This window comes from Vulpes vulpes, chromosome 5, assembly GCF_048418805.1.
Source record: "Vulpes vulpes isolate BD-2025 chromosome 5, VulVul3, whole genome shotgun sequence".
NCBI lineage: Eukaryota > Metazoa > Chordata > Mammalia > Carnivora > Canidae > Vulpes > Vulpes vulpes.
The window spans coordinates 10,863,304-10,887,379 of NC_132784.1; the positions used below are offsets into that span (position 1 = coordinate 10,863,304).

At 55.8% G+C, this 24,076-nt stretch overlaps 1 protein-coding gene across 4 annotated transcripts in view; it reads right to left on the bottom strand.

Annotated features, from left to right (window-relative positions):
• The window catches only part of STEAP3 (STEAP3 metalloreductase), a 50,995-nt gene that overhangs the window by 24,716 nt on the left and 2,203 nt on the right, over positions 1-24,076 (bottom strand). Inside the window, exons 1-2 of one of the 4 annotated variants that reach the window (XM_072757570.1) lie at positions 12,983-13,300; positions 11,517-11,817 (exon numbers count right to left, since the gene is read on the bottom strand). The exons of 1 other annotated variant lie outside the window; for it this stretch is intronic. The gene's annotated coding sequence lies outside the window, so the exon portion shown is untranslated. Of the gene's footprint in view, positions 1-11,516; positions 11,818-12,982; positions 13,415-19,644; positions 19,840-24,076 lie in introns of those variants that run through there. 2 more of the 4 variants (XM_072757571.1, XM_072757569.1) reach the window with 2 other exon arrangements.

Consider the following 24,076-nt stretch of genomic DNA (forward strand, 5'->3'; position numbering starts at 1 on the left):
AAACCTGAAACTGTATAACTCCTAGAAGAAAACATGGGGAAAAGCTCCTTGTTATGGGTCTAGGCAATGACTTTTTTGTTTGTTTTTTGATTTGACACCAAATGTTCAGGCAACAAAAATAAAAACAAGTAAGTGGACTACATCAAACTAAAAAGGTTTTGAACAGGGCAGCCCTGGTGGCTCAGTGGTTTAGAGCCGCCTTCAGCCCAGGGCTGTGATCCTGGAGACCCGGGACTGAGTCCCCATGTTGGGCTCCCTGTGTGGAGCCTGCTTCTCCCTGTGTCTCTGCCTCTCTCTGTGTGTCTCTCATGAATAAATAAATACAATCTTAAAAAAAAAAAAAAGGTTTTGAACAGTAAAGGATACAATAAACAAAATGAAAAGGCAACCTATTGAATGGAATAAAATAGCTGTAAACCATCTATCCAATAAAGGATTAATTTCCAAAATATGTAAAGAACTCCCTAACTCATACAACTCAATAGTAAACAAAACAAGACAATCCCCCCAAAATAAATAATTCCATTAAAAAATGGGCAAAGGATCTGAATAAACATTTCTCCAAAGACGACATACAAATGGCCAACAAGTATATGAAAAGATGCTCAACATCACTAATCATTAGGGAAATGTAAATCTAAGCCACAGTGATATATCTTCTCAAACCTGTTACGATGACTATTATCAAAAAGTCAAAAGATAATAAGTGTTGGAGAGGATGTGGAGAAAAGAGGACTCCTATTGGGAATATAAATTGGTGCAGCTATTATAGAAAACAGCATGAAGACTCCTCAAAATATTAAAAATAGAAATACCTCATGATCCAGCAATCCATCTTCTGGGTATGTACCCAAAGGAAACAGAATCACCATCTTATGGATATACTCAGCGGAGAAGGGGTAAGAACCACTGCTACAATCAATGGAGCAGTAGGAATGGCTTCTCACCCCCTCTTCCCACTTTCCACAGCAGCCTCTCAGGTGAGAGCTGTGTGTATGTGTGTGTGTATGTGTGTATGGTGGGTTCAGGGTCTAATGCAAGGGGGACCAGGGGAGCAGGAGGCTGTTCCCCAGCTCTGTCACAGACCAGTTGTGTCCTTGGAAAAGCCCCTGTGCCTCTCTGGGTCCCCAGCTTCCACCCTTGTAAACGCAGGTCATGAGCTCAGCTCTAAGATGACATATGATACAATCTTAAAAGGTTTTGAAAACTGTGACCTGGACATTGGACAAGGCAGCAACATGCCCGCCATGTACTGGACACTGCTCTAAAGCCTTTCCACAAGGGACAGTCATTTAGGCCTCATGGGACCCCACGATGTAGATCCCATTATTATCTCCAACTTAAAGGGGAGGAAACTGAGCTCACAGAGGTTGAGGACCTTGCTCCAGGTGGCACAGAGGGTCATGGGGAAAGTAGAATGGGGTACAGGTCTGTCAGCCTCAGCAGCTGAGCTTCATCAACAGTCTTACTGGCCAGACAGAAGACCTGCCCAGAGATTCCCCGGTGAGTGGCAGAGCCAGGACCCTGCAGCTGAGAAGAAGGAGTCAGGGTAGAAGAGGATGCCTGACCATCCATTCCAAGAGTCAGGGGACACGTGTTGCACCCAGGACCCCCATCCTGCTCATGTGGGACTCAACGGAATGCTCTGATGGCAACAGTCCCTCCCTGCAAAATGGGAGAGCGTTTTCTGCCTGGTTTTGAGGACAAGGATATTTTTCCAAATGGTGATGCACTAGCCTTTGTAGATAGAAGTGGGGCTCCGGATGATCCCTAGAGTACAGACCTGGAGTTGTGCATCCACGGAAGGCTGCCCTGGGCACCCAACTTGGCCTGGTTTCTAATTCTGACTACTACTTGCTAGCTGTGGCTGTGGTGCCTCAGTCTCCCCAGCTATAAAAGGGAGACGATCATAGCACCTTCCTTAAGGGGAGATTATAGGAATAAGTCTCTCTCTATATATATAAAGCACTTAGAGCAGCTCGGCACTCGGCAGGTGTCAGTCAATCCTAAGCAAATAACCGGTGCCAGCACTTTACCTGTGGCAGGGACAAGGCAAAGGGAAGATGCAGAAGCCCCTGCCAACCCTCTTTAGCCCTGGGAAAACGGGGAGAGTCAGGACAGGGGCTGTGCTGGTGGCCTGGGGCTGCCAGGCCTCCATGGTGCATTTGGGCTGAGATGAATATAAACTCCCCCCACGGGGACCCCAGTATCCCTGTGGTCAGTCAAGGCTGGGACAGATACACAGGGGCCTTTCTGGATAACTGCATCAGCCACCTGGAGACACCAACTCTGGGGTGAGTCTTGCATTTATAGGGAGACACGGAAGCCATCAGACCACCTTCTCCATGTCTGTTAGCAATTTGGAGGGTCCCTCCTGGCCAGAAGCCTCTCCTTTGCTCTCTCCTCCCTTCCTCCCATCACTGCAGTAACTGCCAGGTGCTAAGAGAATAAAGATGAGAAAGATGTGGCCCCCACTCCTGGATGGTTTACAATCGTGTGTATGTTTGCATGTAACATGCTGGGGACACCTTAGATAGGACATGTCCACCCATAACTGGACACAGAGCACCAGGGGATGGAGCCCAGGAACAGACACAAGGGAAGGCTTTGTGGCACATATGGCATCAGCTGGCTCTTAAAGATGCCCCCCACCAACTGAGCCATAGGGAGGGAGTCAGTGACACCTAGACTTTGAATCTTGTCCACCTTCAACCCCAGACTGAGCATCCCAAGGTGGAGGCAGGGGAGGACTTATTTGGGGCTGGCTCCCAAGAGGCTCTTTGCTCAGAACCTGACTCAGTACTGGCTTCCTTTCAGGGAGCCGCAGGCAGCGACTGAGGGGACCTGGGCTGGGCCTGGAACTGGCTGTGGGACACAGGAGCATCGCTGAGCCTCTCTGGGTGGCTTCTCTAATCCAGCCGCTGTACCAAATCACCTGTGAACCCCTGCAGCCCCAGCAGCCTCCCAGTGTGGGTTTTTTTTTTTTTTTTTAAGATTTCATTTATTGGGGATTCCTGGGTGGCTCAGCAGTTTGGCGCCTGCCTTTGGCCCAGGGCACGATCCTGGAGTCCCGGGATCGAGTCCCACATCTGGCTCCCTGCACGGAGCCTGCTTCTCCCTCTGCCTGTGTCTCTGCCTCTCTCTCTCTCTATGTCTATCATAAATAAATAAATCTTTAAAAAAAAAGATTTCATTTATTTATTCATGAGAGACAGAGAGAAAGAGACACAGGCAGAGGGAGAAGTAGGCTCCGTGCAGGGAGCCAGATGTGGGACTCGATCCCGGGACTCCAGGATCACGCCCTGGGCCAAAGGCAGGCACTAAACCACTGAGCCACCCAGGGATCCCCGGCCTCCCAGTGTGTTAATGGTCCCACACCCAGGGGACTGCTTTCAGCCATAGGCCAAATGGAAATTAAGCACAAAGCACCCTGAAGTGCTTCTTGCCATCAAGATTGGGTCCTGGGACAGGAAAATGCTAGGTTATAATGCCACCTTGTGAGACCCCCATCCCAGGGGCAGCTCCTTCTTCTACAGTTTTGATGGCAGGGACAGAGCCACCAGGCCAAGAAGGGGTGCTGGGGTCAAATCAGGGCCCTGTGTCACTTACTGGGCATGCCTCAGGCTCCCTCCTTTATATATATATATATTTTTAAAAACTGTATTTACTTGAGAAAAGGAGAGGGTACAGAGGGAGACGGAGAGGGAGAAGCAGACTCCCTGCTGAGCAGGGAGCCCGATGCGGGGCTCAATCCCAGTACCCCGGGATCACGACCTGAGCTAAAAGCAGATGCTAAACGGGCTGAGCCACCCGGGAGCCCCAGTCCCCTTCCTTAAAATGGGGACACTAGTACTTTCCCACAAGGGTTGCTCTGAGGAGGAAATGAGGTCCTACGTGCAGGAGCTCAGAGCCAGGTTTTCTGACGGATGCCTGTGCCTCTGTGTATCGGTGCACAAGTGTATGAAACCGTTCTCCGGGTGCTTCATGGGCCAGGGTCGCCTCTCAAAATTCTGCCCTCCCAGGGCCCAGCACAAGGTCTGCTGCTGGCATGAAGGCCAGAGAAGGGAGGACAGGTGGCACAAGTTCTAGAGGCCCTGGGGGGCCCAGGAGCCCCTGTTGCCTGTCCACATGGCCTAAAGGTGAGACAGTGACTGATCCAGGCTGGGCCCTGGCTCCTGGTTGTTTGGGTTGTTCTATTTACAGACCTGGAGGGTGGAGGAGGGTGTGGATCAAATTACAGCTGGAGTCCGAGTGGCAGGCTGGGCCCCACAGGCCACACACAGACCTGCCCACCTGCCCCCCACCCTGGGACCAAGCTGCGGACCAAACAGCACTGAGGCTAGTGGGGCAGGAACTGGCACAAACCACAGGTCCTGGTCCTCTCTGGGTGTTTGCCCAGGCTTGTCTGGGCCCTCCCACTTCCCAGCAAGGTCATGACACGGGCTGTGTTCGTGGCTGGGAGCCATGTGGGGCCCACTGGCCGGCCTGTCCACTCCTGCCCGCTGCTACTCGCCTTCAGGCAGGCCACTAATGGTGGCCAGTCGCGACACAGATGGCTTTACAGCCTCTTCTGTGAGGGCAGCCGGCCACCAACCCTCAGACTCAAGTGGCTAGGGCAGTTGATGTCTGTGAAGGGGTCAGAGTAGAATCATAAGTGTGTGTGTGTCGGGGGGGGGGGGGGGGGGGCTGTGGCACATTGCAGCTGGATGGAGGAGGGGTGGCTTCCACCCCCTTCCCATGCAGAGGCTGACTTGCCCTAATATTTCTGGCCCTGCCTGGCCCTGGGGATGGAGAGAAGGCTATACGGCAAAGCTCTTAGCCGCAAGTGGCCCATAGTTATCTTTATCTTCTAACTTGAAGTTTTATCTAGTCGATAAAATTAAGTTGGGGCGGGGACACATTCCTATTACTGCTATTTTTATTTATAAGTTAAATTTATTTCAAATGTTGTAATTTGTGCTGTATAATGTTACACACAGAATAAATCGTCTATTAACATAAACATCAACGTAGATAAATGTTAAAGGATAAAGCTAAAATTTATAGAAGCTCTAAGTTTTCTTCCTGGCCCCAGGGAATGATCCTTTACAATCCCTGGGAGGTCCATACCCATCCTGGAGACCTGAGCCCAAAGGGACCAGTATCTGCCCAGCTTCCCTCATGAGACAGTTGGGGGCCACATGTGCCTGGAGCCTTGCTCGGTGGTTGGGGACTTCTCTGAGAGTCCTTGCCTGGTGGCTCCTGTGCTCAGTGAGCTTCTCTACCCTCCTGTCAGCTTTGGCAAGGTAGAGACTGCCATGTTCTGTTGCATGGCTGTAACCCTGAAACCCAGCCCCAGGCTGGGCACAGCATAGAGGTTTCATGGATATTTCCGACCACAGGCAAACATCCTGGATCTTCAGCTTCAAAACTTACTCTGTTTATTCTTGGGGACCAAAAATCCTTCCAAAATGCAGTGCATGTTTCAAGAGAAGCCGTCAGATCCTCACTGAAAACCCCAGCATCACCCCAAACTGCAAGAGGGGATGTCCTTGGGTCTTGCCCTTGTTTTTATAAGTTTATAGGTTTAAATCCTCCCTCATTGTGAGAACATTTATCACAGCTCTCTCTCTCTCTCTGCCTGCTTGCCTCTCAAAGCCCGCCCAGGTCCTGCTGTGGACAAGAAATGCAGGCCACACACCACTGAGAAAGCACAAAGCCCACAGAATGGGAGATAAATTTTGCAAATCATTTATCTGATAAGGGGCTTTGCTCCCAGGTATATAAAGAACTCTTTGCTCAGTATTAAAACTCTCACAACTCAGTATTAAAAAGACAAATAACCTATATAAACATGAGCAAAGGAGCTGAGTCGACATTTCTCTACAAAAAATACACAAGTCATCATGAAGAACACACAAAGATGCTCCACGTCATTAACCCCTCGGGGGAAACAAATTAAAATCATGACATGCAATTTTACAGTCACTTGGATGGCTTAATCCAAAAAGGCAGACAGAGTAAGTATCGGTGAGGATGTAGACGCTGGAACCCACATCCACCGTTGACGTAACAATGATATAAAATATATACCCACTGGGAAAGAGTCTGGAAGTTCCTCAAAATGTTGAACAGGGAGTTTAGTTTCTATATGACGTAGCGATCCCACTCCTAGGAATACACCTGGAAGAACTGAAAACACATTGTCCACACAAAAATGTGTACAGCAACATTTCTCGTAGCATTACTCATAATACCCCAAATGTAGAAACCACCCAATGTCCACCAACTGGTGAATGGGCAAACCAAATGTACTCTCTCCATACGATGCAGCATCGTTCAGCAACAAAGAGCAAGGAAGTGCCCCTGCGGGGCCACAGCACCATGAATCTTGGAACCACTATGTTAAATGAAAGAAGCCAGTCACAAAAGGCCACATGTTGTGTGACTCCATTTTTTTCTGAAATGCCTGCAATAGGCAAGTCTACAAAAACAGAAAGTAGATTAGTGGTTGCCAAGAAGGGGGATGGCGTGGTGGTGAGGGCAGGGGAAATGGAAAGTGCTCATTGGTACAGGGTTCTTTTCTGAGGTGAGGACACTATTCTAAAATGGATCGTGGTGATGGCCACACAACTCCATGAATATACTAAAGACCACTGGGTTGTATACTTTAAATGAGGGCGTTGTATGGTATGTGAATTACAGCTCAATAAAGTTGCTATTAAAGAAAAAAAAAAAAGAAATTGTGGGATGCCTGAGTGGCTCAGCGGTTGAGTGTCTGCCTCCATCTCAGGGCGTGATCCCGGGATCCTGGATCGAGTCCCACATCAGGCTCCTTGCATGGAGCCTGCTTCTCCCTCTGCCTGTGTCTCTGCCTCTCTCTGTGGGTCTCTCATGAATAAATAAAATTTTGAAGAAAAGAAAAAAAAAGAAATTGAGACAGCACCGCCTGATGTGTGAACGAAGAGTAAACTTGCTTTGGGTGAGAGTCCAAGGCCTCCTCATGAGCTTAAAGCATGGAACCTGTGACATCAACATTGGTGGCTCTAAATTATTCTCTAGCTGTTTCCCATATATCTGAGTTTCTAAGCCACACGACCTCTAGAAAAGCGTGTAGTGTGTAGTCAACAAGATTAACAACTGTTAAAGGGGAGACGGTACTAGAGGTTAGTCCTCCTCTTAGCTTCTGCATGGACTCTGCAGCTTTTGCTCATGCAGCTCCTGCCCTGCACTCCAGCCCAAGCAGACAGCCAAGGGCCTTGGTGCACAGAATGCAAGGAAGGTGCTGGGGTATGAGGCCCACCCTTCCAGCGCCCAGGGCAGGTCAATGAACAAGGCAGAGGTGTTCCAATGAGAGGGGGTAAGGAAGCATCATCCAATACTCTCCCAAGTGGTAGAGGGTTTATGTAAGGACATGCAGCTGGAAACCAGCACATAGCTGCTAATCTGCTAACATTAGGTCTGATTTGTTTCACTTTCCCAACCAAACCCATCCCCTCCTTAATTAGGCAGAGGATCAGCCCGTGAGAGCCATCATGGTCATTGGGAGCTTGTCCGGCCAGGCTAGGCTGGCTCCTGAGTGCAGCCATCAGAACATGAGCTCGAAGACATCTGGATATTCCAAATTTATTGAGGTTTGGTAAACTGCAAGGTAGGCCAGTGAGAACACAGGCTTGCTTGGAGACAGCTGGGGTTAGATTTCAGCCCTACCCCTTATTATAGTGGGGTGGCTTCAGCAAGTCACTTGACCTCTCTGAGCCTCGGTTTCCTTATCTGTACTGCAGAGTAATGTTACCTACTTAAATGAGATGTAGTAAGGATTATATAGGATCAGCAAAGTGCCCCGATCTGAGCCTGTTAAGTTCACTCCCTTTTCATTTTGTTCCTCTCTGTCTAGGACTTTTAAAAACCTTCTGTCTGTGTAAAGCAGAAATAGATGCACCTAAATCAATACATGGTACAGCAGAGAACTCTGCTGAATGGAGAAATTTAGTCTAAAATTTTCTAAAAATGTGCTCTGAGATAATGGCCTGGAGGAATGCACACATTTCCCACCAAAGCAATTGCAGGGAGAACCTGTGGCTCTGTGGGGCTCGGGGAGTGAGGAGGAGAGGGGGGCGGTGGAATGGGGATGAGGAGATAGTAGGGTGAGGCTGGTGGTCAGGAGTGGGGCACCAGGGTGGTTTGGGACTGCACAGTGAGCCCTCTGAGCTCTCTATGGACTCTTAGTCCTAACATCCGGCTCCCTGCAAAGGATAATCCTCATGTCACTGGTGTCCCCAGGCCACCCTTCCTCACCAGGACCCCCAGCTCCTGGATAAACTCACACCAGCTGCCTCCCTGCTTCCACAGCCCTACAAGCAGCCCCTTTCCCACTGACAGCATTGCTTTCTCTCCTGTCTGTCTTCTACCCAGACTCTAAGTTCCTCAGGTGTGGGAATAGACCTAAATTTTTTGTAAGCTCAGCACTTAGCCTGGCACCAGACGCATATCAGGTCAAACCTGAGCCTCCCTGGGGTCATCTGGAGGGTTTGTTAAAACATACTGTTGGGCGCTAGCCCCAGAATTTCTGATGCTGCTGCAACCAGGACCACACTTTGAAAACCACTGCAGGAGATGCTCGCAAAAGGTGCTGTGCAAGGGATGAACAACTCCAGATGTGACTTCTTTCCTGGGTTTTTACAGTCAGGCCCAGCTCTTCGCCTGCCTCTTCCCTAAGTCCTCCCCGCCCTCTGGGACCTCTGGTATCCATGCTCTCTCCCTCTGCTCCTCTCAGCCTCGGGAGTCAGATGAATGTGCCCCATCTCTGAATACCTCTTGGCAGCCCAGAACTGGGTCCTTCCGGTGAGAAGGGGGTCGGGGCCATGGTGCTGTTGCTCCCTGAGCCCGTGAGGCAAACTCCCCAGGAGGTGCTCCCATGGCCCCTCCCCCTTCCCTCACATGGGTCACCAGGCCCGCTGCAGGCCAAGGGAAAAGAGAAGGGTAGCACTGGGCTGTCTCCACACAGATCCTGGGGATTCAGGAGTCCCCAACACCCTGACTTGGAACATCTTCCAAGAGGACCGAGTTTCCTGGATGGCCAAGGATTCATATGACCTGACTCTGCATCTGGGGCTCTTCTGCTACCACAGTCTGACAGCGAGGCCAGGAAGAAGTGTTCACTGGGCCAGTTCATTACCACTCGCTGCCAGCACAGCGGCAGGATGGTGGTCAGTGCCGGGGAGGAGGTGGAAGGGGAAGTCTCCGTGGTCAGCACCAAGGCCAGCGGCTTGAAGTAGGGAAGATGCTCAAGCCCTTAGGGTCCTTCCGCTGCACAACCCCAGAGGGGACCATTCACGCTGTAATCCACGTGAACAGCAAGCTCTGAAGTTGTGCAGTGCACACTCTGTACCGGGTTATGCAATAGCTGGTCCTACCAATCCTAGTCTGAAAAGTTTCCTCATTTGTTATTCCTTGAATACCTACTATGTACCCGGTAGGCATTCTGGCAACTACCCAGAAGATGATCTATCCTCTTGGGGCTCTTTGGAGAAAGGCCAGCTACACCCTACGGTAAGGAGCTAAGTGCTCATGTGAGGGCCTGCCAGGTGCTGTGGGAGCCAGAGAGTGGCTTATCTCTGCCCAGTGAGCTCAGGGTGCTGGCATGTGGGGGCAGCCAGCTCCCTATGGCCTGGTTAATCCAGCCAGGCTGGAGGCTATCAGGTGGCAGCCGCTGAATCTGTAGCCTCAGTGTCTGGGCTTGGGTGGCTTCTTGCTTTCTAGAGACACCTAGAGCTGCGAAGCCCCGGACCAGATGGGTCTTGTGGGCTGTGGCTGCCCCTGACCCCCTCCCCTAGCCATGGCGTAGGTTTGCAGCATAAGGGATCAGAGCCCCCTTATTCCTAGGCAGAAGGAGCTGTGGGGGCAGGGAAAGTGGCAGAAGCAGCCAAGACAAACGGCAGCTCCAGGGGCTTTTGCCAAGGAACTCAGCCTGCCTCACTGGCCCGGTTCCTGGGCCTGCTTGGGGATGCATGCTTCCCCGGCTTTGCCCAGTTCATGGGCCACTTTTTCAAAGAGGCTTCTGAGAGGCCCCCCTGGACCCTTTGGGCTCCCAGGGACACTGAAAGTCAGCCTCCACTCTCCAAATGCTTGTGTGGGTAGGATCGTGCAATTACTTCCCACCCACCCACCTACCTACCCACCAGGGGCTGGCTCCATGCAGATCTCTGACTTTTACAAGAATCCCTGAGAGCTCAAGGGCTGGTCCAGGCAGCCCTGGGAGGCCTCCTGATTTCTGCTTAGACCCTTAAAACAGAGAGGATCTCGCATTCTGGGCCTCACTTTGCATTTAGCATGTTACCATTGACTGCACATGCTGATTTGCTTTTCTGTCCATAGGGGCTTCTTCATACTCATTTCTAGGTGTCTAGCACCTAGCCTGGGGCCTGGCACCAACTAGGTACCCAATCGATTAATGTTTGAGGCTTGAGTAACCTACCTGCTAGTTTCTATGCCTAAGGGCAGAGCATACTTAGGAGTCCTGGCTGTTCTCCATGGAACCTTAGGGGCCCTCCTGTACCCAGTGGTGATTAAATACTACCAGGACTCTCTAGTCCCTTCCACAGCCTGATCATGTTGTTAGACCTGGCCAGGCATTTCACTACTTGCTAAACTTAATCACGTAGAAGACTTATGCACAGAGGAGTTTAAATGTTGAAAATAAACAGAAAAACACAAATAGACTCATGCAGCCCTGGCCAAAGTGGAAAATCAAATATCAGATGTGAGCCCTATCGGGGTACAGCCTGGTATGTGGGTGCCCAAAAGAGGGCTTCAGGGATGCTGGGTCAATGGCTCTAGGGCCCGTGTGCTCCTGAGCCCGGGGCGGAGTAGGTATGGGGAGGGTGGCAGACGACCATTCAAAATGGTCTGCCCGGGCTCCAGGAGGCTGGGAGGGTGTCCAGGGGCAGGTGAGGCCCAGCTGTGGCCACCTGACTCAGACCGCATGCTTTGTTTCTGCCCCAGTCACGGATTCAATCTGTTTGCCTAGAAAGGCCCTGCCCCCCCAAATGACAAAATTCAAGGTCCAGCAGAAAGGCTACCTTTTCTGTGAAGCCCTCACAGTACCTCCTCTTCCAGACAGAATCAATCCCTCCTCTGGTCCTCTTGGCTCTCTGCAGCACAGGTACCAGGATAGGACCAGCGAACAAAGGTGGGCACTGTCCATGAGAGGTCCAAGGGGTGGACGGTGGGGAGGTCCCTGACCCTCTCACCACCACCCCGCCCCATGTGCTGCTAATGTTGACATTAAAACTAATCCCCTTTGATATAAATAATTCACATTTCCCAGCCAGGTAAAATGAATAACAGCTTCTGTAAAACCTTTCTCATCGTATGAATGTGAAATAAACAATCTAAGTAAAAAGCTGGCTGCTTGCTATGCAAAGAGAAGCAGCTGAAGGGAAGTCTCCTAGTTCCCCCTTCCCTCCACATGACTGCCCCTAAAGCCACATCATGTAGAAATTCTGGGCCTCCCCAGGGCTGCGAGGTCCACTCACCCCTACAGGGGCAGCTGAGCAGTCACATCACACCACCGAGCCAGGGCCTGGCACAGGGCACATCTGCAATCATCAGGAGCCAAACGAAGAGCAGTCACTGGGAGGCGTGGCCAGGCTCACACTGTGGAAAGATCCTGACCGTGGACTTGCACGCTCAGGCTTATGATTACTTCCACTTTATGGACAAGAAAACAGGTCCAGTGAGGATTCCCGTAAGGTCCCAAAGTTGGCTCTCACCCTAGTCCCATCCAGGTCCAGCATTCCAGCTGCCTCCAGGGTAGTGAGGGCGGGCAGCTCATTGCTGTGGGTATGAGTAAGAGCCAGTCACCTGGTCTGCATGGGGCTCTGGGGTGGTCTGCTCACTTCCGCCCGGCTCTCCCTCTGCCCTGCTGAGCTGCCCAAACTCAGACTTTCCAGCCTCTCATTCTCAGCTGTTTCTGCAAATCCAGGGCCGCCCTCTATCCTAGATTCCAAACAATGGCAGCACAGGTCCCAGGCCCTCCCTCTCTCTCCGGGCAAGGTGGTAAGAAATTTCCACCTGAGTCCAGGCACCCCCTCCGATCCCTCACAGCTGACCTGAGGGGGGACAGGATAGAGGACGCCAGGTTTAAAAGCTGGGTTAGAGCCACACACATCTTAATTGGTGCGTTTCTATTTTCTCTGTGGGCATTTCTTCCTTTCTGATGGACTCTTACAAACATTTTACTGTTATATTTCTTGTAATACTGCCTGGAATCGTTATTTAGACATCATAAAAAAATCATTATATCTTTAAAAGAAAGGCTGAGAATTCCTACAAAAGAGAATACAAAAAGCTCGGGCACACACACACCAACAACACACACAAGCCGGTCCACACACGAGTATACATATGTGCCAGCTTAGTGTGACAGCAAAGAGAGGTTTATCATTATGCCACTTTGCAAAACAGAAGTGAATGAATAATTTATAGGACTTTTTACAAACATCTAGATTTTTTAATCATTCTAGAAAAATCCGGTTTGATTACTTATAGCAGCAGTTCTGAGCTAAACCAACCCAGAAATGGTGACCAAGAAGTAAAATTTATTAATTCCCAATGGGCTAGCCTTCCACGGACCTGCATCGTAAACATTAACATCTTTTTTTTTTTAAATACACCAGAACCCACAAAACCATTGCTCTCACTAACCAAAGGCACCGTGTGTGATAAATCCTTAAACCCTCTACTTTGAAAAAGGTTCCTGACTTAATGTACAGATGATAGCATTTCCCACTTTCCTTTGGCAAGAGCTCCATCACACTGCGCCCTTTGCTGCCAGTTGCAAATAAGGGGTGCCTGCCCTGAGGCCACGAAGCTCTGGTTCTTCGGACTCCCCGGGATGCTGGGGCGCACACGGAGGCAGGCCTGGGGTTGGTAGCACGGAAGGAGGAAGCCCACACACCACCCATGCCGCCGTGGATCTGTGTGCCCTAACCAGACTTACCAATGGCGGGGCTGCTGCGACATCAGGCCAATGCCAGTGTTTGAAGCATGAGGTCCCTTGCCAGCCCCACTGTGATCCCGGCCACTGCTTCTTGCTCGGATCCTCCTCTGATGTGTGGGCAGCCTGACTTTGTCTTTGAAGTCAGGCCTCAAGCTGACCCTCAAAGGCGGGGGACCCGCCGGGCTCAGACAGCTGGGCTGCTGCCCCCTCAGCCTACGCTCCAGCTCCTGGCCACAGGGACCAGCTCCCGGACCGGGAGTGGTGGCTGATGCTCGGTTGCAGAGTGCACTGCGAGAGAGCACTTCTGACTGATACTTCCTGTTTGGGAAGGAAACGTCACTGGTGATAATTAGTGGCTCAGACTCAAGTGTCTCTGCCACAGGAACTGAGGTAGGATAGCCAGCAAAACCCAGGATGCATAAAGTGAGTAAATGTCATCCAGTGCAGGGTGGAGGCTGCCTCCCTGTGTGTGGGGGGGTGGGGGGGGTGGGGGGGTGTTTACTCTTCGGGTTACGAAGGCAAACATAACGGCTGCAGAAAGTGGCAATTTATCAACCGCTCTGGGGGTGATTTACTGCCATCACTGTGGCTGTCATTGGCTTAGGGATCACTTTCTCAGCATTTCTGTGCCAACAAAGGCTTCAATGGTCATCTTTATTTGCTAGTCGGTGCCCATAGTAGGGCAGACAGACAGACAGAAGGCCCCACAGGCAGAAGGCAGCACTGTCACACGGGCAAAGCATGGATGGGCATGCGCCTGCCTGCTGCCCACGGCTCTCCTAGTGACCCTGGAGGCAGCACAAAGGGAGGCCAGAGGTTTGGAGGTTTTTTTCATCATTGAAGTTAATTATGCCAAGTCCGGTCTCAGACAAGTATATTCAACTGCTTTCCACATGTTCGCACACTGATGGTTTTGGAAAATGGTAGTTTTGAGTAACCCTGTTCATTCTCATAACCAGAATACACACCTCCAGGCTCGGCAGGTTGTTCAAAAGTTGCAAGCAGCAGAACAGAGCCCGTGCTGCGGTCAGACCACAGCATGGTGTCTTGTCTCTTCTGCCAGAGAGAAACCTCCCTTGGGCAAGGGTATTCTCGAACCTCCCGAGTCCAGCAGAGGTGAGCACGCAGACCGACCTCCCCTCCACTCAGCTCCCACTCCCCTCTTTCCATTGCCTGCCACTCCCCACTTGCCAATGCTTATCCCTCTTGACATCCCCCTGGCCAGCCAAATCCCTTCCTCAGGCCCTGAAGACACCTCCCAGCCCCCAGAGCCCCGCAACCATTTCTCCTGGGACCAAGTTCACCTTGGCTGCTGTTTGTCACACCTGGGTGTGACTTCAGATTTGGCAGCGCCCCAGCAGTGTGACCTTGCACGGATTCCTGTCCTTCTCTGTGATTCAGCTAAATGGTGAACGTGAAAGCCCCCCTAAACCGCATCACTGGACTGCTTTGGTTCACACATTTCCTGTGCTTTGCTGTGCACCACCCACTGCATGATGTCCTGGAATCTTCTTCCTCTGCTGCCTGGTGGTACCTTGTATTGTCCCTCAGCTTCCCAATGAGACTGCAAGCTCACTGAGGGCAGGGACCTGGTGCCCCGCACCCCTCTGCATCCACAAGGCCCTGCTCATGGTACTCTGCTCACTGTGAGGCCGCAGGTGCCTGTTGGGCCCATGGGGGCTCAGGCAGTGCTCTCAAACGGTAGCGAACACGGGATCATGGGGGAGTTCAGACCCCAGGTTTCCAGGCAGCCAGAGCCCTCCATTCAGTAGCTGGGGTGGGCTCAGCATTCTCTGTCCCTATCAAAGCTTCTGGGCAGTCTCCCATCCCCTTGAAGAAGCTGTACTGTGAGGACCTCACACTTCTGTAAGAATGCAAACCCTCCAGGTGTGAGCTGACAAGAGTACGCCCATGGATCCGAGACGGGTCCAGGTCGGCTGTGATTCCCGGTTTCCTGGGGTTTTCAATGGGCCCTCGGCTGTGCCCAGAGCTCCCCCTCTACCTTCACCACACACAGCCATGCTAGATCAGAACATTCAAGAAGAACTGTAGCAAAGGTTAGAGGAAGACAAACAGGTCCAACAGGCAACACACAACAGAGCATTGTCAGCCCTCCAATCCAGGAACACCGGGAGGGCAGGGCTTTCCTGGACAGAAGTCCCCAACCCCCAACACAATCCTTGGCTGCCCCGCCCGCCACAGGCTCTTTCCCTTTCCTTCCAGCTCCGGGCACCACTTTATTTCTGGCCAGCCTGAAGCCATCTGCATGGACCAACCACAAGGGGCTTTGGCCCACCTCTTTTAGCTGCTCGGTCCCACGCCCAGGTCGTGGCTGATTCACTGGACAGTGGTCACTGGCTCCCCCTCCCTGCCCCAGTGTCCCATGCACAGAGCTCGCTGGTCACCCTGCCCCAGCACAGGCCCCTTGGATCCCAAAAAGCCTACCCTGGCGATGTAGCAGGTCACTCTATCTTCACACAGACTCCACCTGTAGGGCCCATGTCACAGCCAACACCCACCCCCCCACCATGTGTCCTGAATGATTCACCTTTAGCGGGACCCTCAGCACTACTGCTAGGCATGTTGGCACCTCCCGAGCCCACCCTCCTCACAGCCTGACGGCCTTAGGACAAACAGCGGATGTTATAGGAACAGGAAGGGTCACCCAGCACAAAGCCCAGCACATGGGCTTTGGGAGACCTGCTGTCCCCCAGGGCACCGAGATGGCCTGCAAATTCCTTTGTGTTTACCTGTGAATGAGTTTATCATCTGGGGCCTGTAGCTTCTCCAGTTTCATCTCCTAATCTGATAGCTCTGGAAGGCTTAAGAATCGTTTGCTTACATCCTACCTGGCTCGCATTAGGCAGAAGTGGGAGGTAGGAAGTTACTGCCTGGTTGCAGGACAATTAGCGCCCACCTGTTGCACTTTCTGCCAAGGGACTGTGGTGAGTTATGAGGATAGGCTGATTGGGAAGAGCTGGTGCCAGTAATTCCCAGGCGACTGCGGTCCACATCTGAGGGGGAGGGAAACCTTCTGCCCTGGGATGAAGTGACAATGCAGGCCACAACCCTGATATCGCTGATATCAGCAGTCACTGATCCCACCCTGACAGCCCCATGCACGCACGCACCTGCCCTGGCTCCCACTAGCTGAGGAACCTGGGCCTCAGTGCTGCTGAATTCCCTTACTTCTCTTCAGAAGTGAGTGGAGGCTGTGGGTTCGCACAAGCTTAAAAATGACAATGGAGGGCAGCCCGGGTGGCTCAGCGGTTTAGGGCAGCTCTCCACCAGGGCGTGATCCTGGAGCCCTGGGATCGAGTCCCACATCGGGCTCCCTGCATGGTGCCTGCTTCTCCCTCTGCTTGTGTCTCTGCCTCTCTCTGTCTCTCATGAATAAATAAATAAAATCTTAAAAAAAAAAAAATGACAATGGACCCTCATCCCACCAGCAGTGGGACTCGGTCTTGAGTACTTGGCGCCTGACTGGTGCTCCATAGATGTTTGTTGAATGAGTAAATGAGGCAGAATTTGGACAAGCATTTGGAGTTAGTGGTTAGGAGCCTCCAGTTTGGTGGGAAGAATGGATTGAAGCCTCATGTTTACTTGGAAAAGCCCTATGGTTGGGAGAACAATATTATCTACCTCCTAAGAGGGTTGAAGTTTCAGATGTGCTCAGCCCAGGGACTGGCGTGTGGGGAACTAAACGTTCAGGGACGATAACTGCCATATCAGATGTGATCCATGAGGTGCCTGTGCCATGCCAAGGATGTGAAGGGCTGATGTGCAGAGGTCTGGGTAGGTTAGACAGCTGGTAGGCCCAGCTGCAGAGGACAGAGAGAGAAAAAGAGAATTCTGTAGTCGAATGTTTGAAAACCACATTAGAGTGGCCTATCCCCACCCCTTCATTCCTCTCTCCAAGTCCTATAATTTCCACAGCCCCCTGGATTGGGACTGGGCTGGCAACGTCAGAATATGAGTAGAAAAAGAGGCACACACCCCTCCAGCCCCTAGGAAGGAGGGAAAGAACCAGCTTGATCTTAAGTTTTAATAACTACTTATAAAGGCAACCTTCCTTGTTTTAAATTGAGAGGCCCATTCTCAGTCCAGATGCTAGAAAGCAATTTCATGGGGCGCCCATTTGAGGCCCAGCTTGGAATGCCCAGCCAAGGAAGTCGTGGCCACTATACTGGTGGGGAGGGCAGGAAGGGGTAGATCCAGCCTCAGGGAGCCTGGACATCAACTGCATAACCTGCTTCCCTGGCCTGTCCCAACATGCCTGAAAATCACTCCGGCCCCTGAGGTGTTTTTTGCAGACTGGCCAGGGAATAAAGCAGGAGCACAGACTTTTCTCCCAGTCTGGAAGGCGCTGGCCAGGACAACAAGCAGGGAGCCTCGAGGCCTGGGCCCATGGCCAGCTCTGCAACAGAGAAGAAGGCGGTGGAAGCCACTCTTTGGGCCTTAGCTACCTACCTTCTCTAGGGAACTGAGGGGCTTGGACTAGAAGAGCAATGAACCTAGAAGGTCCCCAGCTGATTAATGTTCAAATCCTGGGGGAAGAGAGAGGGCTCTGATGTTTAATTTATTGCACTCTTAAAACTCAGCACTTCACACAGCTAATCCCCCAGGCAAGCATTACTGTCACTGTTTGATAGAGATATCAGGTGCAGCGTCCTTAGCAAGGTTTTACAGATGAAGAAGCAAGTGCGAGAGTTAAGGACTTGGTCAAGGTCACATGGTAAAGAGCTGAGATTCCAACTCGGTTGCATCTGACTGCAAAGCCGGGGGCTCTCACCTACAGTCAGGCAGCTCCATTGCTCGGGTATGCAGCTTTGCACTAGAGTCCTTAACTCTCACTTTTTACTATCTGGAGCCCTGCCCAATACTCTGATGAGCGCGAGGAGGGAAGGGCCATGGGGCAAGGACAGGAGACATGAGCTGGAGAGTAATTTACCTGTTTGGCACCTCTAGGCTGGAGGGGGCACACCTGTGGTCCCAGAGTGACCACAGGTCCTGGGGAACTCAGCAGGCTTGGGACCAGCTGTCTGACCCTCTAGTGAACAGGTGGCCTGGGCTGAGCTCCCTGATAGTGAACAGGTGGCCTGGGCTGAGCTCCCTGCGGGCTCTGAAGCCAACGTCACCCCATGCCGACTCCAGGCCTTCCTCCTAGGTTGCCTGGCAGAGGCCACCTGCCCATCATTCAAGGCCTCCTTCAGGAAACCTTTTGTACCCAGTGATGCCCCCTGCCCTACTAAGGTAGGTCATTTCTCCATCAGACCATGATCAAACACCTGCTCCAAGCTGCCCCTCCCACCCCTCCCCCCATCCCCATGTGCCAGGATGGACAGACACAGGCTTAGTCCTCCAGCCCTCCTGGCTGGGTGTTGGGCGGGGGTTCACGCAGACTCAGATTCAGTCAGCCACGGGTAGGCTTTAGGCATCCCTATTTTTAACAAGCCATGCAGGTGACTGAAGGGGCACACCCACGTGAGACCCTTTGGTCCTGTGGATATCCCGGCCCCCAACACTGCATTCTCTAGGCTGCCACCTCTGAGAACATGTCCCTTCTGTCCCATCAGCTGGCTCCTCTGGGTTCCCGAGTCGGATAAATCTGAATACAAATCCCTATTTCTGCAACTTGCTACTTGTGCATCTTTGCCAACTACCCATGGTTTCTGAGGCTCGGTTTCCCCATCTGTCACGAGATGACAGCCACAGCCGTTCCTTCCTGCCCTGAGGGTTAACCAGGGCAGTGTGTGCAAAGCAAGCTGCCTGGCACAGATAAGTGCACAATAAATGTCTGCTATTAATTATATCATCCCGGCGCTCTGATGGACAGAGATACTTCCCTGGGGCTATTTCCAGAGCCCACTTCTAGAGCCTGTTTCAGACGCGGCCCTGGACACCTGGGAGGCCTTTCGGTGCCCTCCGTCAGGGCTCCAGCGGGACGGGCCGCATTTCCTCCCTGGTTTTGGCCCCTCGGGCCCCCGAGGACATTAGTACCTTCCCCGTCCTCCACCCGGAGCGCCCAAAGTTCCAGCCACGCCCCTGTGGGCAGCCTGCCCCCAGGTTTCGGGGAAAACGGTCAAGAGGGTTAAGGCAACAGCTCGGCGGGCGGGGGCGGGGGCGGTGGCGGTGGCGGGCAGGGGTCGGCCCGGCCTCCTCCGCTCAAGGTCGGCGCCGCCGCCCCGACCCGGCCCGCCCGGCTGCGGCTGCGAGGCTCGGGGAGGCCTGACCGGCAGGTCCCGCCCCCGCCCCGCCCCGCCCCGCGCGGCCCCCGGGCCCGGCCTCCCCTCGGCGCACGCGGCCGGCGCCCCCCGGGGCAGGGTGCCAGGAGCCGGGGGGCCGGGGAACTGGGGGGCTGGGTGCCAGGAGCCGGGGGGCCGGGGAGCCGGGTGCCAGGAGCCGGGAGCTGGGGGGCCGGGTGCCAGGAGCCGGGGGGCCGGAGAACCGGGGTGCCGGGAGCCGGGGGGCCGGGAGCCGGGAGCCGGGGGGCCGGGAGCTGGGGGGCCGGGGAGCCGGGTGCCAGGAGCCGGGAGCTGGGGGGCCGGGAGCCGCCGCCGGGCGCACGTGGCTCGGCCCCCGCGGCCCGGGCGGCTGCAGCCGCGGTGCGGGGGTCCCGGGCGGGGCGCGGCGGGGTCGCGGCCGGGGCGGGGGTCACTCACCGAGGCGGCCCGCAGCTCGGAGCCGCGGCGGCGGCGGCAGGTCCGCGCTGGAGGCGGGCGCTGGGCCGCAGGCTCCTCCTCCTCCGCCCGCCCGCGGGGACCGCCCTGCGGGCACGTGGCCGCCCGCCAGCCCGCCGCCGGCCCGCCCGCACCCCCGCGCCGCGATCGCGGAGCTGCAGCCCCCCCCGCCCACGCCCCGAGGCCCACGCCCCGAGCCCCCACGCCCCGAGCCCCCCGCCCACGCCCCGAGCCCCCACGCCCCGAGGCCCCCGCCCACGCCCCGAGCCGCCGCCCCGAGCCCACCGCCCACGCCCCGAGCCCCCCGCCCCGAGCCCCCCGCCCCGAGCCCCCCGCCCACGCCCCGAGCCCCACGCCCCGAGCCCCCCGCCCCGAGCCCCCCGCCCCGAGCCCCCCGCCCACGCCCCGAGCCCCCACGCCCCGAGCCCCCCGCCCACTCCCCGAGTCCCCCGCCCCGAGCCCCCCGCCCCGAGCCCCCCGCCCACGCCCCGAGCCCCCCGCCCCGAGCCCCCCGCCCCGAGCCCCCCGCCCACGCCCCGAGCCCCCCGCCCCGAGCCCCCCGCCCCGAGCCCCCACGCCCCGAGCCCCCCGTCCCGAGCCCCCCGCCCCGAGCCCCACGCCCCGAGCCCCCCGCCCACTCCCCGAGCCCCCCGCCCCGAGCCCCCCGCCCCGAGCCCCCCGTCCCGAGCCCCCCGCCCCGAGCCCCCCGCCCCGAGCCCCCCGCCCACGCCCCGAGCCCCACGCCCCGAGCCCCCCGCCCCGAGCCCCCCGCCCACGCCCCGAGCCCCACGCCCCGAGCCCCCCGCCCCGAGCCCCCCGCCCACTCCCCGAGCCCCCCGCCCCGAGCCCCCCGCCCCGAGCCCCCCGCCCACGCCCCGAGCCCCCCGCCCCGAGCCCCCCGCCCCGAGCCCCCCGCCCACGCCCCGAGCCCCCCGCCCCGAGCCCCCCGCCCCGAGCCCCCCGCCCACGCCCCGAGCCCCCACGCCCCGAGCCCCCCGTCCCGAGCCCCCCGCCCCGAGCCCCACGCCCCGAGCCCCCCGCCCACTCCCCGAGCCCCCCGCCCCGAGCCCCCCGCCCCGAGCCCCCCGCCCACGCCCCGAGCCCCCACGCCCCGAGCCCCCCGTCCCGAGCCCCCCGCCCACGCCCCGAGCCCCCCGTCCCGAGCCCCCCGCCCACGCCCCGAGCCCCCCGCCCCGAGCCCCCCGCCCCGAGCCCCCCGCCCACGCCCCGAGCCCCCCGTCCCGAGCCCCCCGCCCACGCCCCGAGCCCCCACGCCCCGAGCCCCCCGTCCCGAGCCCCCCGCCCACGCCCCGAGCCCCCACGCCCCGAGCCCCCCGCCCACGCCCCGAGCCCCCACGTCCCGAGCCCCCACGCCCCGAGCCCCCCGTCCCGAGCCCCCCGCCCACGCCCCGAGCCCCCCGCCCCGAGCCCCCACGCCCCGAGCCCCCCGCCCACGTCCCGAGCCCCCACGCCCCGAGCCCCCACGCCCCGAGCCCCCCGTCCCGAGCCCCCCGCCCACGCCCCGAGCCCCCACGCCCCGAGCCCCCCGCCCACGCCCCGAGCCCCCACGTCCCGAGCCCCCACGCCCCGAGCCCCCCGCCCACGCCCCGACCTGTGCCCGCCCCTCCCCGCCCTGCCCAAGCGCGCACACGCCGGGACGAGGGCGCGCAGGCCGGTGGTCACCTTCATCCGAGGGAACCTCAGGTCCGCTGCCATTTTACGACCGAGGCTAAGTGGCGGCGAAACGTGCACAGGTGGCGAGAGGCCAAGACGTCAGGCTGAAACCGGCTTCTTTCTTATCCTGCCGCGGAAGTGGGGGTGACACAAGGCAGCATCCAGGCAGTGTGGTCCTGGTCCTCCGCTGTCCCTTGTCCACGCACAGGGCGGACCTTTGGTCCTTGCCCAGAGCCTCAGGTTCCGAGGCCTGGAAGCTGGTGGGGGGCCCTTGGGAGAAACTGCTGAGCTCACCTTCCTGTGTAGACCTCCTAGGCCCCCAGACACTACCCTGCCCCCGAGAAAGGTGGCCCCCAACACTGACTGCTGCCCCCCACCCCCATGTGGATGGCACCACAGCACAGCAGGTGAGCATGTTCGGGGTGTCTCTCTAGAGGGGTGCATGCCCATCTGAAGCCCTTTCTCACCTGCAGCCTCACAACAGGTGCTGAGTTATTCCCCTCCCTTTACAGGTGAGGAGGTAGGGGCTCTGGTTAGGTGAGGTGCTGTTGGTGTTAAGGTCCCTCATCTTCTGGGAGACTGACTGGGGGTTCCCAGACCCTTGGGACTCCATCTAGAAAATGCCTGGGGGCATATTCCAGCAGTCCCCGATAAAGAGCTTCAGATTACCCCAGGGAGCCTAACTGGGCAGGGGAGATAAGCCCTAGGGAGGTTTATCTGAACCCTGAGGCCAGACTCGGGGGACTGGGCCCTACTAAATGGACCCCAAAGAGCACAACAGCAGGGTGGGATTGCTGCTGTGAAGGGCCTCTTCTCCCCACTCCCCCTGCCCCCCCCATGGCATCCACCCATGAGCACCTGTGCTTGCTCACCTCCATAGGTTTCCTCCTGCCTAGAATACCCTCTGTCCCCAGCTCTCCACTGCCAGGCCCCAAGGCCCAGATCCTCTCCTGCCTCCTTTTGCTCCACCCTGCCCCACGGGCAACACCCTCTCTGAGTTCCCATGGCAGTTCTTTCTCATGGGTCCTTTTCCATTCCATGCTCAGGGAATACCACACGACGTTCTGGGTGCCAGGGAGCAAGGGGCCCAATGCCTGGTCCCTGCCCTTGGATGGTGGGTTGCTGCTGCAGTGGGTTATAAACTGTAGGAAGACAGAACCAGTTCCTAGCTCCCTTTGGCGCCCCCCACCGACTCACACACACACACACACACACACACACACACACACACACACTAGGTGCTCTTTGAATGTCTCTGGCTGATGGTGATCTCTGAGCATCCTTCCTGCAATGCCAGCAAGCAGCACAAGGAGCCTGAGCTTGAGAAATGGAGGCACTCAGAGATCTTGTGGCATTCTTGGAAGGACCCTTGGATCCATCCAGCAGCCTTCCATAGAGACCTGGAGGGCCTCTCTGTGGGGCTCCCCATGAACTGGAGAGAGATGAAGGCTGACCTGACCGAAGACTATAGGGGGAAGAATATTCTAAGGGGAGCATGAACTTCTGCAAGAGAACATCCGGAGCCCTCATGGGGACAGGGAGGTAGGCAGGTGAATGCCCTGCTGAAGTCCAAGAGGCCCACCGGCTCTGTTGGCCTCAGTGGCTTGCGGGTCTGTCTCCCCCTGGATTGGGAGTGCCTTGAGTGGAAGCTTATCTGGCAAGGGGTCTCGTGTGGGTGAGGGCTCAAAAAATGTCTCCTGAATACTCTGGGGGCCAAACTTTTGGAAGCAGATGGGCCCCGTCCTGATCTAGGGGAGAGGATGGTGCGTTGACATTGGCTGAGTGCCTTCTCTGTGCCAGCCTCGGGTCTGATCAGGCCAAGGGCAGAGCAGTGAGAACCATCCTTTAAGACATTTGGCAGATCTTGTTACTTCTCTGCTCCGCATGCCACCCCCACAGCCATTCTCCCTGGGTGGCCTCCTCTCTTCCCCTTAAAGAGATTAGGCGGGGTCCTCAGGCCAGCCAACTGGCTGTCCTTGCTGTTCCCTCTGCCTGGACCCTGGGCATCCCTGTGGCCCTCCCTGCCTCCCTCAGGTACTTGCTGAATACCATCATTTCTGTGAGACCCACCCCATCATCCCTCATCCCTCATCCATGCACCATGTCCTATTTCTTTTCTGTTTTTTAGAAGTGTTTCTCTCCTAACATGCCGTAAACCCACTTTCCTGTTTATTGCATATTAACCGTCCGCTCCCACAGAAATGTGAGCCCCCCTATGGCAAGGAGTTAGGTCTGTCTCATTCAATGCTGTATTCTCAGTGCCTAGAGCAGTGCCTGGCACACAGTTGAGTGAACGCACTCTCATTCTTACCCTTCATCACCAACTTCAGCCTCTCCGGGAAGCTTCCCCCATGGCTCTTGACCATCTCTGCTATCCTTGCCTGCCCCAGAGCTGGCGTGGTGCTGGGACAGAGGATGTGCCCAGTGCATGCACTGCTGGATGTCTGGGCCTAGGGTTGCCAAATATTCTCTTTATGGAGCCGCTGGTGTCAGCCTCCTGAGATTGCCCCTTTTTCTGGAGACAAGGCTAGCCCTTTGGCGAAGAAGACAAGAGTATCCAGGAAGAAAATATAGGTTCATCTCCTCCTTGGGCCAGAGAGGAGAGGAACCGTTGTGCACTCTCAGCTTCTTGGATTGATCCGGCATTTATAGGCTAGGACAGAACACATCCATTTCCAGAATAAACACCCTCATTGACTATGAGGAGATGGCCACGAGAAGCCATGTGCCCATGTACTCT